Source organism: Mustela nigripes, chromosome 1 (genome assembly GCF_022355385.1).
Source record: "Mustela nigripes isolate SB6536 chromosome 1, MUSNIG.SB6536, whole genome shotgun sequence".
NCBI classification, from domain to species: domain Eukaryota; kingdom Metazoa; phylum Chordata; class Mammalia; order Carnivora; family Mustelidae; genus Mustela; species Mustela nigripes.
The window spans coordinates 65,539,178-65,557,143 of record NC_081557.1 but is presented as its reverse complement, the minus strand read 5'-3'; positions in this window follow the sequence as shown (position 1 = coordinate 65,557,143).

Genomic DNA, 17,966 nt, shown 5'->3' with positions numbered 1-17,966 from the left:
ATAATATGATAATATTATAGTAATTATGGTGTAATACATATTTTAATATATAATATATAATAATATATATTAATGATCATCATCATAATATATTATAATATAATGTCATAACAATGATAATATATTATATATTATTATATATTAAGAATTATAATATATGATATAATATAATAATATATATTTGTATGCACACTATATGATATATATAATTATTATATATAATAATTATAATTATATAATAATTGTATAATAATACATAGTGATTATTAAATATATATGATAAATTATATAAAATATATGAAATTATAATCATATAATAATATATAATGAATATAATAAATATTTTAATATGATTAAAATGTATAGAACATTATGTGTGTGTGTGTGTGTGTGTGTGTGTGTGTGTGTGTGTGTAATTTTTGCTGGTGATACTTCCTTTGCCTGAATTCTACCATTCTATTGACTAAACTTTTAACTCTTTTTCAAGCATCAGGTTAAACTCTCCCTTTTCTAAGAAGCCCTACCTGAACCCTAGAATCAGATGTTATCTCACTCATAGTAACATTCATGGCTTTTAACATTACTTCGCTCCATATTATGGGCATTTGTGCAGAAGTATATGAGTCCTGAAAATCCTCATTTGATATTTCATTAATCACTTATTAGGCAAATTATTTCCTTTTTCTGAGCCTCCATATCTTCTTACATGTATATAATATTATCAACCATGCCAGGGTATTTAGAGAGATGAAACTCATTTTTTCCCTATAAAATCTATTAGCCATTTCTTTGGTTCTCAGCCAGAGGCAGTACTGCCTCCCTAGGTGATAACCAGAAATGCATGTGGGTCTGAAAGCAGAAAGAAGCTAGGCATGTTTTTGGAACATAAGACCAGTATGCTTGGAGCATCATCAAGGAAGAGGGAGGAGGTTTAGCATGATATGAAAATTAGAGTACTGAGTAAGTCATCTATTTTCTTATAAGGTCATGATTAAATGATTCAAAAGCATAAAACACTGAGATAGTATAATCTGATTTTCTGATTTAAATACTGATAATTTTTTTTATGTGGATGGTTGATTAAAGGAAACCATTATAATAATTCAGATAAAAGGTGTCATACCTAGACTAGTATGGTGTCTGTGGAGATGAGACACACAAATCTTGTGGACACACAAATTTTGAAGGTAGATGAAAAGAATATGGCAGTGGATGAAGAGGATGTGTGAAGCATAGGAAAATCAAGAATTAGCAATGACTCCTAAGAGTTTGCAATATGCTGAGATTGGGAGCACACAGGCACCAGAAGTTGTGGTGAGAATGTAAAATGATAGGCTTTGGGTATCTTAAGTTGAAGTCATAATTATAATTATAGTAAATTTGGATATATAAATTATATGGTTGGTTATCAGTTGAGTCTAAAAGGAGAGATCAAGGCTATATATAAAATGTGCAAGCTAACATATTTAAAACCTAGTGAGGGTGTAGACAAAGAAAAATAAAATATCCCAGATTGAGTCCTAGAGTCATTCAGCATTCAGAAATGGAATAGAAAATAGAGTCAGCAAAGGATACTTAGAAAAATCAGGCAGAGTAAAATGAAAGAAAGCCCAAGAGAAGGAATGCCACAGAGGTCTAAAGATGAAAGTGTTTTCAGAGGGATGGTGTGGCCAGCTCTACTCAAAGCTACTCAGTGGTCAAACAAGATGGATGTAGAAAATGACTATTGCATCGATCAACATATCTTAAACAAAAAGCATTTCCTAGAAGTGATTGGGATAGTGGCTTTGTTGCAACTAATTAAAGGGTGACTGGGAATTGGAGCTCTGAAATGATGACAGATGAAGGTGATATGAAACACATTTAGAAATGCCTAACAACCTGAAGTTATATGTATGACATTATTTTTAAAGCATAGCTGGTCTCCCCAAAAGATCAGAAATGAAATCCCAGTGATGAACTGAGAACAGAATCACAGCATAGTGAAGGCAAGAACTAATACTGATGTTGCCCTTTGGGAAGTAATAATTGTCAGTAACATAGGAGTTTGAGTTGAAAAGGCAAGGAAAAGTATTTGAGTCCCCACATTGGTGAGATGATACAGAAATACATTTAAGTCTAATGTGTGAAAAATTGCATTTCTGTAGGGTCCCTGGGTGGCTCAGTGGGTTGAGGCCTCTGCCTTCGGCTCAGGTCATCATCTCAGGGTCCTGGGATCGAGCCCCACATCAGGCTCTCTGCTCAGCAGGGAGCCTGCTTCTCTTCCTCTCTCTCTGCCTGCCTCTCTGCCTGCTTGTGGTCTGTCTGTCAAATAAATAAATAAAATATTTTTAAAAATTGCATTTCTATGAAAGACTTAAGTGATAAAAATATACCCATCCTGGGGCTCCTGGGTGGCTCAGTCTGACTCTTGATCTCAGTTTAGGTCTTAATCTCAGGGTTCTGAATTCAAGCCCTGCGTTGTGTTTGATGCCCTTTGTTGAGCTCCACCCCCACGTTGGGCTCCAGGCTAAGCATGGAGCCTACTTAAAAAATAAAATAAAATAAAATACCCATTTCTTCTTGTTTGTGCATGGAAAAAAAAAGTCTCCCCAGAGAAATCAAAATCAAAGGCAGATATTTCAAAGGGAGTTTATACTACACAAACAACTCAAATTATTGTAAGTATTAACATAAACACCAGAGGTACCTGTTTGGAGTCTGGAAGGAGCAAACATTAGAACCACAACAACTATGTTGAAATTCTGGCCTGTAAGAGAATTCTTCAGTGGAAGGGGTGAATGGACACTATAAGGATGAGTTTGTAATTTTAGAAAGGGGGAGGGTTGTTGTATTAACTTCCAAGAATACAATATCATATAATTAATTTATCAAATAGAGATTGCAAAATACGTATATTTAAAAAGATGAAATATCATTCCTTCTCTAGAAAAATAAAGAAACACACTCTGAAAATTCCTTAAACTATGATTTTTTTTTTCATGCTTGAAAAACTCAAAAGTTTGTTTGTTTTTTTAAATCTATGGCTATCATTGAATTAAAGAAACAGGAATTTTCAGGGAACAGCAATAGAGAAAGATAGGTGAAACCAGAGTGGTAAACTAGTACTAACGCTCTTAGCAGTGGAATATTTTAAAATATCAAGGGTTTTTAGCCTCAGCATTTTATTATAAAAGGACTTGAACATATGGAAAAAGTAAACAGGAAACACTAATATCCCCACCTTCCTGGGTGGTGCCATTTACATCTATAATACTTGTTTTTCCACATATCCATCATCTATCCATTTTTCTCCCTGTCCATCATTCTATCTTATTTTTGATGCATACTGAAGTAAATTGCAGACATCAGCACACTTCACCCTAAATATTTCTGAATACATATCATTCACTAAAATTCAATATTTTTGCAGCTTCTTTTTTTCTGTAAACTTTACATTCAATGGAATTCATAAATCTCAAAGCAAGTTTTGGCAAAAGCATACAACTGTGAAACCCAACCCCTATTAGGATATAGAATATTATGTTACTGTTATCTCAGAAAGTTTTCTCATGACTTTTCCCAATAAATCTTGCCACTCACCCTCCCAAATTCCCTAAGAGTAACAACCTTTTTTTTTTCTCACCATAGAATATTTTATATAAATGGAATTTCATGGTATGTACTCTTCTGTGGAATAATTCTTCCACTTATCATAATATATTTGAGATTCATCCATATTATTGTGTGTGCCCATCATTTATTTCTTTTTATTCTAAGTAGTTTTTCATTGTGTGAAAATATTATGAACTGTCTATTTCTTCTCAACCAGAGTTCCATACACTAGTGCTATCAAACATTCAAAGAACAAGTAACCTTCATTTTATATAAGCTATTTCAGAAAGTAGAAAAATAGGAAAGGGAACACTTCATAAATGTTACCACAACTAGACAAGAAGAATTTGAGAAGGAAAATCATAGTCAGTGTTGTTTATTAATTTTGATGGAAAATATTTCTTAAAATATTAGCAAATATAAACAGCCTATAAGAAAAGAAACAAACTAATAGTTCAATCAATTCAACACATACTCAACAACCATCGGTACCAAGCAGAGCTTAACATAGTAATGTGAGGGCCATTTAACTTTGGGAAATACATATTAGGGCAATTCAGCACATTTGTAAATGGAGAGGAGGAAAAATAATGCATTGTCATCATGATTATTGCCAAAAAAATGTGTTTGATAAAATAGAATATCCTACATGACATAACAAACAAAACCAAAAACACTTTAGCAAGTGAGGAATAATTTGGCATAGCTGTCTACGGAATTATCTACAATCACAAAATTGATGTGTATTATTCTTAGGTATGTTTTTGTACTTCTACTTTATTAATATGTGTCCATACACAGATACAGTATTGTTTTGATATTCAATTTTTACATGAAAAGCAAGAGTTTACTTGTTTGTAATTTGTTTCTTTTCCCAGTTGATATTATGGATTTATCCATAATAATATCCATATCTGTAGTTCATTTGTTTTAACTCATGTGTAATATTCCATTTTATGATTTAGACATAGGATGTTTATAAATTCAATTGAAGGACAGGTAGAGGATTTGTGTTCATTTGTTATAGAGAGATGTGGCAGGCATCCTTGGCTTCTTAATGCACAATTTTCATCCAAGTAGAATTACTAGGTGGATGGTTTATAGGCATTTTCAACTCCTCATCTACTGCCAGTATGCTCTAACAGGTGTAACAATAAATTGGTACTGCCATCAGAAATAACTAAGTATCCGTTTCCCCATATCCTCACCAAAATTTAGTTTATCAGTTTTAATATTGTTTTAAAAAAACTGGGATTGAGACTGTTTTCTGTAATGTTCACATTTACATAATTTTTATGATTGCTAATAAGATTTGTGTGGGTTTTGATGATGAGTTGAGTTCCTATCAGAACACTTATTCACAAATTTTGTCTATTTTTAAAACTGAGCTATTCATTTATCATTTATTTGAATGAAATCTTGCTGTATGTTATATTAAAATATTTTGTTGCCTACGTGAATTCTCCTACCTGTAGCTTAACGTTTTATTTCACTTCTCTTGTCTTTTGTCAAATAGAGTATTTCATTTTCAAATGGCCAGATACACTTTAATCTTTCCTGTTATGGTTTGTGCTTTATTTTTAAAGAAATGTTTCTTTCTTTCCTGGGGTCATGAAGATATTTTATCATATATTCTAAAAATCCTAAGTTTTTTCTTTGTAAATACTATTTAAAATGATGTTAAAATAACTCTGTGGCATAGGTACTATTTTCCTGAGTGATAGAAGTACTGAAGCATAGTTAGATGTTGACTTGTCATAGCTGCACAAAGGTATCAGTGGGACCAAAGTCTAAAACTGTTTCTAAGCCCAAGCAGTTTCACTGCATAAAACCATGGAAAATGTAAAGTATTTTCTCCTTAGAAATACTTGCATGGGGGGCGCCTGGGTGGCTCAGTGGTTTAAGTGTTTGCCTTTGGCTCAGGTCATGATCTCAGGGTCCTCAGATTGAGCCCCGCATCTGGCTCTCTGCTTGGCAGGGAGCCTGCTTCCCCCTCTCTCTCTGCCTACCTCTGTGCTACTTGTGATCTCTCTCCATGTCAAATAAATAAATACATAAATAAAAATCTTAAGAAAAAGAAATTCTTGCATGATACAGCTGAGACTCCTAGAGACATAGCATCTTATACCAATATAATGCATCATTAATAATGGACAGCTCAGATATCTTGACAGTCCAGGATTTCACTTTACAGGTTGGGAAAGAAGAAGTAGGAATGCATTTTCTAACTTTATTCACACCACATTCACTGTTTTTACCTTACAATGATCATTGATTTTATAATAGAGTTGCTATGTACAACACAGTATGCATACTTAATTTATCTCATTTAAACTGCATAATAATCCTATGGTAGATAGTTTCACTAACCCCAGTGAAAAAGCAACCAAGAAACAGAAAGGTGAAGCAGCTGGCCCATGTCACATAGTAAAGCTAGAATTCAAATTCGGGCAGGCTGGCCTTGAAACTCATTCTTGTAAGGATTGTATTATGCTGCCTTTTTTGTATCTTGGATTCTGCTTATTTAGAAGACTTTCCCTTAAAACAAATAAACAAAGGAGGACACAAAGAAATGGGAAAATGTTCCATGCTCCTGGATTGGAAGAATAAATATTGTGAAAATGTCTATGCTACCTAAAGCAATCTACACATTTAATGCAATTCCTATCAAAGTACCATCCATCTTTTTCAAAGAAATGGAACAAATAATGCTAAAATTTATATGGAACCAGAAAAGATCTCGAATAGCTAAAGGGATATTGAAAAAGAAAGCCAACGTTGGTGGCATCACAATCCCGGACTTCAAGCTCTATTACAAAGCTGTCATCATCAAGACAGCATGGTACTGGCACAAAAACAGACCCATAGATCAATGGAATCGAATAGAGAGCCCAGAAATAGACTCTCAACTCTATGGTCAACTAATCTTCGACAAAGCAGGAAAGAATGTCCAATGGAAAAAAGACAGCCTCTTCAATAAATGGTGCTGGGAAAATTGGACAGCCACATGCAGAAAAATGAAATTGGACCATTTCCTTACACCACACACAAAAATAGACTCAAAATGGATGAAGGACCTCAATGTGAGAAAGGAATCCATCAAAATCCTTGAGGAGAACACAGGCAGCAACCTCTTTGACCTCAGCCGCAGAAACATCTTCCTAGGAACAACGCCAAAGGCAAGGGAAGCAAGGGCAAAAATGAACTACTGGGATTTCATCAAGATCAAAAGCTTTTGCACAGCAAAGGAAACAGTGAACAAAATCAAAAGACAACTGACAGAATGGGAGAAGATATTTGCAAACGACATATCAGATAAAGGACTAGTGTCCAGAATCTATAAAGAACTTAGCAAACTCAACACCCAAAGAACAAATAATCCAATCAAGAAATGGGCAGAGGACATGAGCAGACATTTCTGCAAAGAAGACATCCAGATGGCCAACAGACACATGAAAAAGTGCTCCATATCACTCGGCATCAGGGAAATACAAATCAAAACCACAATGCGATATCACCTCACACCAGTCAGAATGGCTAAAATCAACAAGTCAGGAAGTGACAGATGCTGGCGAGGATGCGGAGAAAGGGGAACCCTCCTACACTGCTGGTGGGAATGCAAGCTGGTGCAACCTCTCTGGAAAACAGCATGGAGGTTCCTCAAACTGTTGAAAATAGAACTGCCCTATGACCCAGCAATTGCACTATTGGGCATTTACCCTAAAGATACAAACGTAGTGATCCAAAGGGGCACGTGTACTCGAATGTTTATAGCAGCAATGTCCACAATAGCCAAACTATGGAAAGAACCTAGATGTCCATCAACAGATGAATGGATCAAGAAGATGTGGTATATATACACAATGGAATACTATGCAGCCATCAAAAGAAATGAAATCTTGCCTTTTGCGACAACATGGATGGAACTAGAGCGTATCATGCTTAGCGAAATAAGTCAAGCGGAGAAAGACAACTATCCTATGATCTCCCTTATATGAGGAAGTGGTGATGCAACTTGGGGGCTTAAGTGGGTACGAGAAGAATAAATGAAAGAAGATGGGATTGGCAGGGAGACAAACCATAAGTGACTCTTAATCTCACAAAACAAACTGAGGGTTGCTGGGGGGAGGGGGTTTGGGAGAAGGGGGTGGTATTATGGACATTGGGGAGGGTATGTGTTTTGGTGAGTGCTGTGAAGTGTGTAAACCTGGTGATTCACAGACCTGTACCCCTGGGGATAAAAATATATGTTTATAAAAAATAAAAAATTATATAAAAAAAACAAAAAACAAATAAACAAATAAATATGTAAATTTACACTAATAATCCATGTTTGTTGGATAAAAATTAAAAAATGCAGATACAGATAAATAAACTTTCTACTATCCCATTACTCAGGGATTGTTATCTTAAAATACTTCATATTTATCAATGTAAATTTTCTCTCACCAATGTATCATGAACCTCACCAGTACCACTAAGCAATTTTTTTTTTCAAATGTTAAAATTAAGAATGAAGGCTGGGGGTGTCTCTGTGGCTCAGTCTGTTAAGTGTCCCACTCTTGATTTTGGCTCACTTGTGATCTCAAGATCAGGGGATCAAGTCCTGCATTGCACTCTGGCTTAGTGGGGAGTCTGCTTGAAAATCTCTCTCCCTCTGCCTCTCCCCCTACCCACACTTTATGTCTCTCTTTCTCTCTAAATAGATAGATAGATAGACAAAATCTTTAAAAAGAAAGAAGGAAGGCTGATTGGAAATTTCAAAGATGGATATCAGACATTTCATGGTAAAGGTGATAAACTGTTGGGGGATCTTTAAGGTGTATGTTATGATATCTGATGACTGGAATGTTTGTATATAATTTTAAGCTCTTCCTAGCTTCATGAAATATGTAACCATTATAATTAGATTTCGTTACTCATAATCAGAAAACCTGAAATTCCAGAGGTTGAGGCATTACAGCTTTGACTAATACTATCTCTCTTATATGGTTGCTGCAAAGACTAAACTGATAATTATTAGGACAGATTTAGTGCTGTGGTTGGCATTAGCATGCCATTATTATTATTGAATGTAATTATCATTACTCTAAAATCACCTGATATTATTATCAGATTACATGGATTATTTTTTTGTGTTATCAACCTTTGTGTGTGAGCATCTTTCTGAATATCACAATTCAGTATTAAATTCAAAGGGAACGAGGATCTTCTCCAAAAAATAAATGCTGCCCTTGAAATTAAAAAGAAAAAAAAATGGACAGGAAAAATATTAACTTGGTAAAAGCATCTGAAAGAATATTCACTCTTTAAGTTTGCTTGAGATTCAACTATTCACTCCTGATATACCTGTTGTGCCCGTAAAATTCAGCAGGGCTCAAAATGAACAGTTAATAAGACTAGGTGAGTCTCCATTAGAAGAAGGCATAGTTATTTTACAAGTGGGCCTTCTCTGCACTGTCACCATTCCCAACAAAACTGAAGAGAGCCTTGGATGTATAAAGCTCTGAATTTTGATAATAATATTAAACTTGAAAGATTGTCAGATCTCCATAAGTGTAATTAAGTAGGATCAGATAGTAGAATGGGTGATGGAACAGGCTATTCAAAGAAAAATTATTATATGCTTAAAGACTCTCTTTATAGTGATTGTAGCAGGTTTAAAAACAGACCAAGATGGATGAAAGAAAATATTCAGAAAATTATCAAAGAAAAGAAATCAGTGCTTCAGATGCCTGAGATTTCAGGATAAAAATACCCTGGAGATAGACAGCAGCCATTTGAGAACAAGAGCTATGAAAAGGGGAACCACCCTAAATAATAATAATGTAGTACTTTTCCCCCAGAGCATTTGGTAAATAGATATGAAAACTGTTTTGATCACATAATTCTAGCAGCAGAATTCATCCGGCATTTAACCATTTAAAGCTACCACACATAGGACATTAAAGTGCTAAAATAATAAGGTATAATTAAGTAAATTTTTAAGTGGAATTGACTACATAACCCCAGAGGTTTTTTTTTTTTCTTTAAATTTCTTAAATTTATGGTTTTGATGATGTATTTTGTGGAAATTTCATTGCTTACAGCATTTTCTTGACTGTGCGACTTTTGGCCAGCTTTTCTGGATCTTGCTTTCCTTATCCTAAATAAGGCAATACATGTAAAGAAACTCGGTAAACAGTAAGGTACATTATAAAAGTAGGTTGCTATTTTGTGCAAGACTGGTCTGAACTCTACCTAGAGAGTCTCAATAATAATTATACACATTGTACACCTAAGAAATTGTGAAAAAAATAGGGTCAGCATTTCTGAACAGAATAAATAAAAGGTGCATAACTCCTTGTTCATTACATTACTCTAGGACTGATTACATTTGGTTTTAATTATTTTGGAAGGCCAGTGTCTCCTCTAGGGCAGAGGTTAGATCTCTTGTGAACCAAGAACTCTACATTTAGTAATCCCTCCCTACAGACCAGTTAGATGTCTTCTTGGTTTTTGGTATAAATACTCCTAGGAGGAGGGGATGATTGGGTCAGCATGGATGTCCACTATTTGTTCAGATATAGCACACTCAAGTAAGAACTAATAATATAACTCACCCCTTGAGAGTGATTCGCATCTATGACTATTACCTAAATGGACACTTCTTAATAAGACTTTTTAAAGATTGAGATATAATTGACATATAACATTGTGTAAGTGTAAGGTGTAAAATGTGTGAATTTAATACATTTATATGTTGCAATATGATTATCACCTTAGCATTAGTGATTATAGTCAACATTACTGTATTGCATACTTTAAAGTTGCTAAGAAAATGGATCTTAAATATTTTTAAGACAAGCTTTTTGAGTATCTCATGAAAGCTATAGAATCCCCCTCTAGGGCCAGGAGGGGAGGGACATGGGGCACAAGCAAATAAAATCCTGGATCTGATTTTAGAGGTGTTTCAGAGTTATCTAAAACCACTGGTGTCCTTTCTAAGAGGTTCATGAAACTCCAATTAAGAGCTCCTAACCTGGGGTGCCTGGGTGGCTCAGTGGATTAAGCTGCTGCCTTCAGCTTGTGTCATGTTCTTGGTGTCCTGGGATCGAGCCCTGCATCGGGCTCTCTGCTCAGCGGGGAGCCTGCTTCCCTCTCTCTCTCTGCCTGCCTCTCTGCCTGCTTGTGATCTCTCTCTGTCAAATAAGTAAATAAAATCTTAAAAAAAAACAAAAGAAGAAAAGGAAATTTTGTAGTTATATGCTTAAGATGTCTTCAAAATTTGTGCCTGTTACATTAATATCAGTACATAGTTTTCATGGTTGCTCATGATGAGTAAAATTCACTTCATCCTAAGAACGTTTATCTTTATTGAGTACTACTATGTACCAAGTATTATTCCAGGTGTTTTATAAAATGATCTCATTAATCCTTATAGCACCCTGCCAAGTATGTTTCAGAATACACAGTTTATAGATGAAGACTCTTGAGACCAGAGGGTCTAAATAATCAAGGTCACATAATTGGTAAGTGACAGAACCAATATTTGATATCTGGCTTCTCTGTTGTTACCTGATACATTTCAATAAGATTAGAGCTATTTAAAGGACCTGGCTTCTGACTCCTCACTATTAGGGACATACTTCTAGAGAGGAGCATAAGGTGTGATATCTGTTCTCAAGGAGCAAATGAGAATAAATGCTCCATGTAATTTATCTTCATATCACCCATGGAACATTGCAGCCATTTTTTTTAACTAAATAGCTTTCAGGGATAGAGGCTGTTGGGTTTATGAAACAATGAGTCCATATTTAGGATGGCCTAAATAACCATTTTTAGAATAAAGGTATATTTTTGGCAAATTAAATACTTAATGTTGCTATGTCAATGGAAGAGTACCCGTGGTTGATCGCATTTTTGGTCTCAGTTCTTCAACACTCTCTTTATATATGCCCTTTGTCATGAAACTTTGTCTTTCCTCCAACTAAAGGAGCAGAAAATATTTCTCCATTCCTTGAGTTGGGATTTTCCCACAGGCCTTGCTTTGACCAACAAAATGAAGTAGAAGTGAAAATGTTCCAGCTTTGAGCTCAAACCTTGAAAGACCTCATGTGTTTCTGCTTTTCATCTTCATGAAAAGTCATAACTGTGAAAACCTGCTGCCTCCTCATGCAGGGCCCAAATTACCAGACAGAAAGTAGCCCCAAGCCCAAACTTAAGAAAGAAATCAAACTTTGCTAGATCTATGCTGTGAAGTAGAGCCATCTAGGTGAATCCAGCTTGATCAACCAACGCCCTTCCCAGATGTAGAGACATGTTTATAGTAATGAGTAATTGTTGGCCCAGTAAATTTCAGTGTGATTTGTTATGCAACAGTGGCTAACCACTGATGCAGAGCAAAAGTTGGCATTTCTCTTTTGGTCCTTCAGTGTCACAAAATTGAGAAACCAGAGTGATCTCTCGCTCTCTCTGTCTCTGTCTCTGTCTCTTTCTGTCTCTGTCTCTGTCTCTGTCTGTCTCTCTCATACAACACATACGCACATGCAGACCAAGACTGAAATCCTTCAGGCTTTTCCCGTGCCCTTATTTTCATATCTTCCGTACAAAGAGGTCAAATTTTTTGTTTGGTTGTTTGTTTTTTGTTTTAGGATTTTATTTATTTATTCATTTTCCTTTTTAAAAATTATCAAAATTCAATTTAGTTAATGTATAGTGTATTATTAATTTTAGGGGTCGAATTTAGTGATTCATCAATTGCATATAACCCCCAGTACTCATTACATCAGGTGCCCTTCTTAATGCCTGCCACCCAATCACCCCATTCCCCCACCCACCTCAATTTGTTCCCTGTAGTTTAAAGTCTCTTATGGTTTGCATTCTTCCTGTTTTTACCTTATTTTATTTTTCCTTCCCTTCCCCTATGTTCATCTGTTTTGACTCCTAAATCCCACATATGAGTAAAGCCATTCAATATTTGTGTTTCTGTGACTGACTTATTTCACTTAGCATAATACCCTCTAGTTCCATCCACATGTTGCAAATGGCAAGATTTCATTTTTTTGGTGACCGAGTAACATTTCATTTTATATATATATCTCACACCACATCTTCTTTATGCATTCACCTGTCAATGGCAATCTGGGCTCTTTCCATATTTTGGCTTTTGTGGACATTCCTGCCATAAACATTGGGGTGCATGTGCCCCTTCAGGTCACCATTTTTGTATTATTTGGATAAGTACCCTGAAGTGCAATTGCTGGGTCATAGCTTAGCTCTATTTGCAACTTTTTGAGGAACCTCCATACTGTTTTCCAGAGTGGCTGCACCAGCTTGCATTCCCACCAACAGTATAGGAGTTTCCTTTCTCTGCACCCTCACCAACATCTCTTCTTTCCTGACTTGTTAATTTTAGCCATTCTGATTTGTGTGAGATGGTATCTCATTGTGGTTTTGATTTGTACTTCTCTGATGCCACGTCATGTTAAGCATTTTTTCATGTGTCTCTTAGCCATTTGTATGTCTTCTTTGGAGAAATGTCTGTTCCTGACTTCTGCCCATTTCTTGACTAGATTTTGTTTTGTTTTGTTTTGTTTTGGGTATTGAGTTCTATATGTTCTTTATAAGTTTTGGATACTAGCCCTTTATCTGATAAGACATTTGCAAATATCTTCTCCCATTACATAGGTTGACTTTTAGTTTTGTCAGCTGTTTCTTTTGCCGTGCAGAAGCCTTTTACCCTGATGAAGTCCCAATAGTTTATTTTTGCTTTTGTTTCCTTTTCCTTCAGAAATGTGTCTAGTAAGAAGTTGCTATGGCCAACTTTGACCAAGGTCAAAGAGGTTACAGCCAGTATTCTCCTCTAGGATTTTGATGGATTCCTGTCTCAAATTTAGGTCTTTCATCCATTTTTTAATTTGTTTTTTGTGTATGGTGTAAGAAAGTGGTTCAGTTTCATTCTTCTGCTTGTGGCTGTCCAGTTTTCCCAACAGTGCTTGTTGAGAGACTGTCTTTTTTCCATTGGATATTCTTTCCTGCTTTGTCAAAGATTAGTTGACATGTATGTATGTATGTATGTATGTATGTATTTAGAGAGAGAGAGAGAAAGAGCAGGAGCATGGGGAGGAACATAGTTGGAGGGAAAGAAAAGAGACGGAGTCTTGAACAGATTCTGTGTGCAACACAGAGTCCAACGTGGGGCCTAATATGACCCTGGGATCATGATCTGAGCCAAAAATGAGTTGGCAGCTTAACTGACTGAGCCACCCAGGTGCCCCAAAACAGGTCAAGTTTTAAGAACAGACTTTCAATGTACTTATTCAATATACTTGTATGACAGTGAACTGAACGAAATATATACCTGACAGAAAAAATATGTGCAATTATAGTTATTGCACATAGCCATAACAAGCTATAATAAAAAGGATTTGAAGCAGATTAAGTAATTTTAAATATAAGTTTAAAATATCACTGACAAAAAATACTGAAGGAGGGGAGCCTGGATAGCTCAGTTGTTAAGCGTTTGCCTTTGGCTCAGGTCATGATCCCAGCATCCTGGGATTGAGCCCCACATCAGGCTCCCTGCTTGGCAGAAAGCCTGCTTCTCCCTTTCCCACTTCCCCTGCTTATATTCCCTCTCTCACTGTATCTCTTTCTCTCTCTGTCAAATAAATAAATAAAGTCTTTAAAAAAAATACGGAAGGAAAAATGATGTGAGACAGAACTAATGAACATCTCAGAAATGTCTGATTTTATTATGCAGAACAGAACACAAGTAACATGATATATTTGGGAGATAATCCTTATTAATTTCTCCTGGTGACTTTCAGAGGACATGAAATAGTACAGTAAAAAAACCATGGGACATTAAGATCAGAACTTGCAGTGCAGACTCTAATAAAGCTTTTCATATAATTACATACATGCACACACTTTCAGAGGACTGATGAATTTCCCCTTGAAGATTTATTTCTGTAAAAGTTGGTATTTATTGTCAAATAAGTTATCAAAACAGCTTATAACATGTTCCAAAGTGTGTTTTATCTGTTCCATTATTTGAAAGACCTATTTCATCAAAGTGTGGTACATAGCCAAGGAAATCATGTTCAGAAGGGAGGGGTAATAGATCATCTTGGAATAAAAGCAAGTTAAGAATAAAGCACTGGACAGGGATGCTAGCTTCTAGGTGAAAACCTAGGAGGTTAAGCATTAACTTCTAGATCATGAGAAAGGTATCCTAGGTGTATATATGTATATTTTTAAATAATAAACAATTTAAAACAAATTTTAGGTTAAATACTTTGGTATTTATTTATTTTTGTTTTTTATTATGTTCAATTAGCCAGTATATAGTACATCATTAGTTTCTGATGTAGTTGCATATAATACCCAGTGCTCATCACCACACATGCCCTCCATAATACCCATCACCTGGTTCCCCCTTACTCCCACCCCTCTCCCTTCTGTAACTCTCAGTTTGGTTCTCAGAGTCCAGAGTGTGTATATATCTTATGATGGTTTTGAAGACATGGAGGAATATCCCATCTTGGATGTTCATTTATAGCAATGGCTAAGAGAGTTATCAACTGTTCAGTGATGTTTTGAAGAACCACCTTTAAAGTTTTTTTTTTTTTTTTTTGTTTTTTGTTTTTGTTTTGAAGTTGAGAGTGAATGGGAGGGAGAAGAGAGAGAATCTGAAGCAGGCTCCACACAGAGCTCAGAGTCAGACTCAGGGCTTGATTCCACAACCACAAGATCATGAGCTGAGGCAAAACCAAGAGTCAGATGCTTAAACAACTGAGCCACTCATATGCCCCAAGAACCACCTTTCGAGAAGACTGTATTTTGACTCAGATATTTTCAGATATTCTTTAGCTCAGGTCATATTTAGGCTGCATTTGATTCCCCTCTTTTTTTTTTTTTTCTCCACAGTAGATGGAAATAAAATACAAAAATATTATGTAATTTCCAATTCTGTCTTGGTCATTTATTGGTTAATGTGGAATTTGGGTAATCATTAAGTTCCTATGGCTTTCAGTAAACATTGTACAGTAGTAGCTGTGGTTTGTTTACATGTTTTATGTATATTATTACACAGACTATTACACAATAATGCTGTGAGGTAGATAATATTAGCCCCATTTTGGAAATGAGATGCAGAGAAATAAAGGACTTAACTGAAGTCCACCAGCAAGGGGCTCTGAGACTGAAATTTGAAAGCAGGCTAGTTCTATCATCTGTTACTCATGAAGAGACTAGATGGTTTGGAGGGAAACACCAGGTCTGAAGTTGCCAAAAAGAGGAGTATAGAGAACCATTCTATGTAGAAATAAAAGGTACTTGTTTCGTTTCAACTAGATTACCCTTTGTGCAAAAGCCTGCAGCAGAGTCAAGGTGGACGGTATACAGTTCCTGCCTATCAAAGCCTTCTAGATATAGTAAAAACAAGATCATATTCATAAGAAAAATGTTTTAGACTGCAGTGCTTGCCATAAAGGCATAAAAACAAATTATTTTAAATATTAAGAAGAGGGAGAGATCATATTTGATGGAGAAAGAATCAGGAAAATCTTAAAAAGGAGGGCCCTTTTCAGAGAGGGCCTTGGAGAATAAAGAGGACCGAAGCAATTATTGTTACTGATGTTTGTAAGAGAGGGTGTGATGAAAAAAGTCTTTTAGAGAGGGAATAGTTTAAGCAAAATGTAGGACATGAGAAAAGACACTGCATATTTTAAAAGAAATTCTTGCCATTTTATCAGTGCTTAGAAAATGCATAGCACGGTTTGTGAAATGAAGCTGGAATGTGGGCTGTTATCATGTCACTTAGGACTTTAAATGGCATTTTTAGCAATTTAGATTATTTGTTAGTCTGGTGATTCTCATACTTGGGTGAACATCAGAATCATCTCCAGGGCTTAGAGATACATGGATTATTGGGCCCCATCCCTGAGTTTTGACTGAGTAGAGCTAGAGTAGAAATCTGAGAATTTGCATTTCTTTTTTTTTTTTTTTTAAGATTTTATTTATTTATTTGACACACACACACACAGAAAGAGAGAGAGAGAGAGAGCAAACAACTAGGCAGAGAGGCAGGCAGAGAGAGAGATGCTGAGCAGAGAGCCCGATGTGGGGCTCGATTCCAAGACCCAGAGTTCATGACCTGAGCCAAAGGCAGAGGCTTAACCCACTGAGCCCAGGTGCCCTGACAATTTGCATTTCTATCAAGCTCCCAGGTGATGCTCTTACTACTGATCTTGGAACAACAGTTTGAGAACCACTGTAAAAGGCAACAATAATCCAGAAAAGCTTTGAGCAAGGGAATAGCCAGATCAGGGAGATGCTTTACCAAAGTCAATATTTTTGTAGGATAGCTTGTACCAAGAATGGTTACTTTAGCTAATCAATGGGCATAAAGTTTCAATTATGCCGTATACATAAGTTGTAGAGTTCTATGCATTGCCCCTTAGTTAACAATACTTCATTTTACACTTAAATTTTTGTTAAGAGGTTAGCCTCCTGTTAGGCCTTCTTTACATAATAAGATAAAATTTAAAAAGTAAAGAGAGGTTATTGCAGTTTAAGATGCTATTACAATAGTACAGAAAGTAGTTGATTGGGATTTTAACAATATCAATGGAGAGGAAAATAAAATACTCAGTTTTCCAACTTTATCCCCATCTACCTATACTTCAATCCCTCTCTACACCCCTATGAGAATCTGAGAAGTGAAAAGCTAATGTAGTTCTAAGAAAGTAAACTATAAAAAAAAAAAATGTGAATCATTTTGTGCAGGCCACTTTAAAGAAATATGCATAGCCACAAAACTTAAGGCATTAAATTATCTGAAGAGAGAAGGTACACAGGAAAGTATACTGTTGGTTAGCAGTCAGGGAGCTCAAAAACAGGAGAGGCACAGAGTGAAAGCTAGTGCAACTTCCCAAGGTCTGACCAGGGACAGTTCCTGGTTTCCTGTCAGATATCTCTCCAAAATGGATATGGATATATTATGTTCTCTGTAAGTTACATTTTTTTTGTCATTTTCAACAAATACATTAACATTCTGAGTTAAGATTTGATCTCTTGATGTTAACTATACTAAAAAAAATAAATAAATTTATCTCTTGAGGGGCACCTGGGGGCACTCAGTTAAACATCTGCCTTTGGCTCAGGTCATAATCCCAGGGTCCTGGGATCAAGCCCCATGTCAGGTTCCCTGCTCAGTGGGGAGTCTGCTTCTCCTTCTTCCTCTCCCTCTGCCCTTCACCCTCCACTCTTGTTCTCTCCCTATGTCTTAAATAAATAAAATAAAATCTAAAAAACAAAACAAAACAAAACAAAACAAAACAAAAAAAAAACAAAATAAATTTATCTCATGAGACAAGGCCACAGTG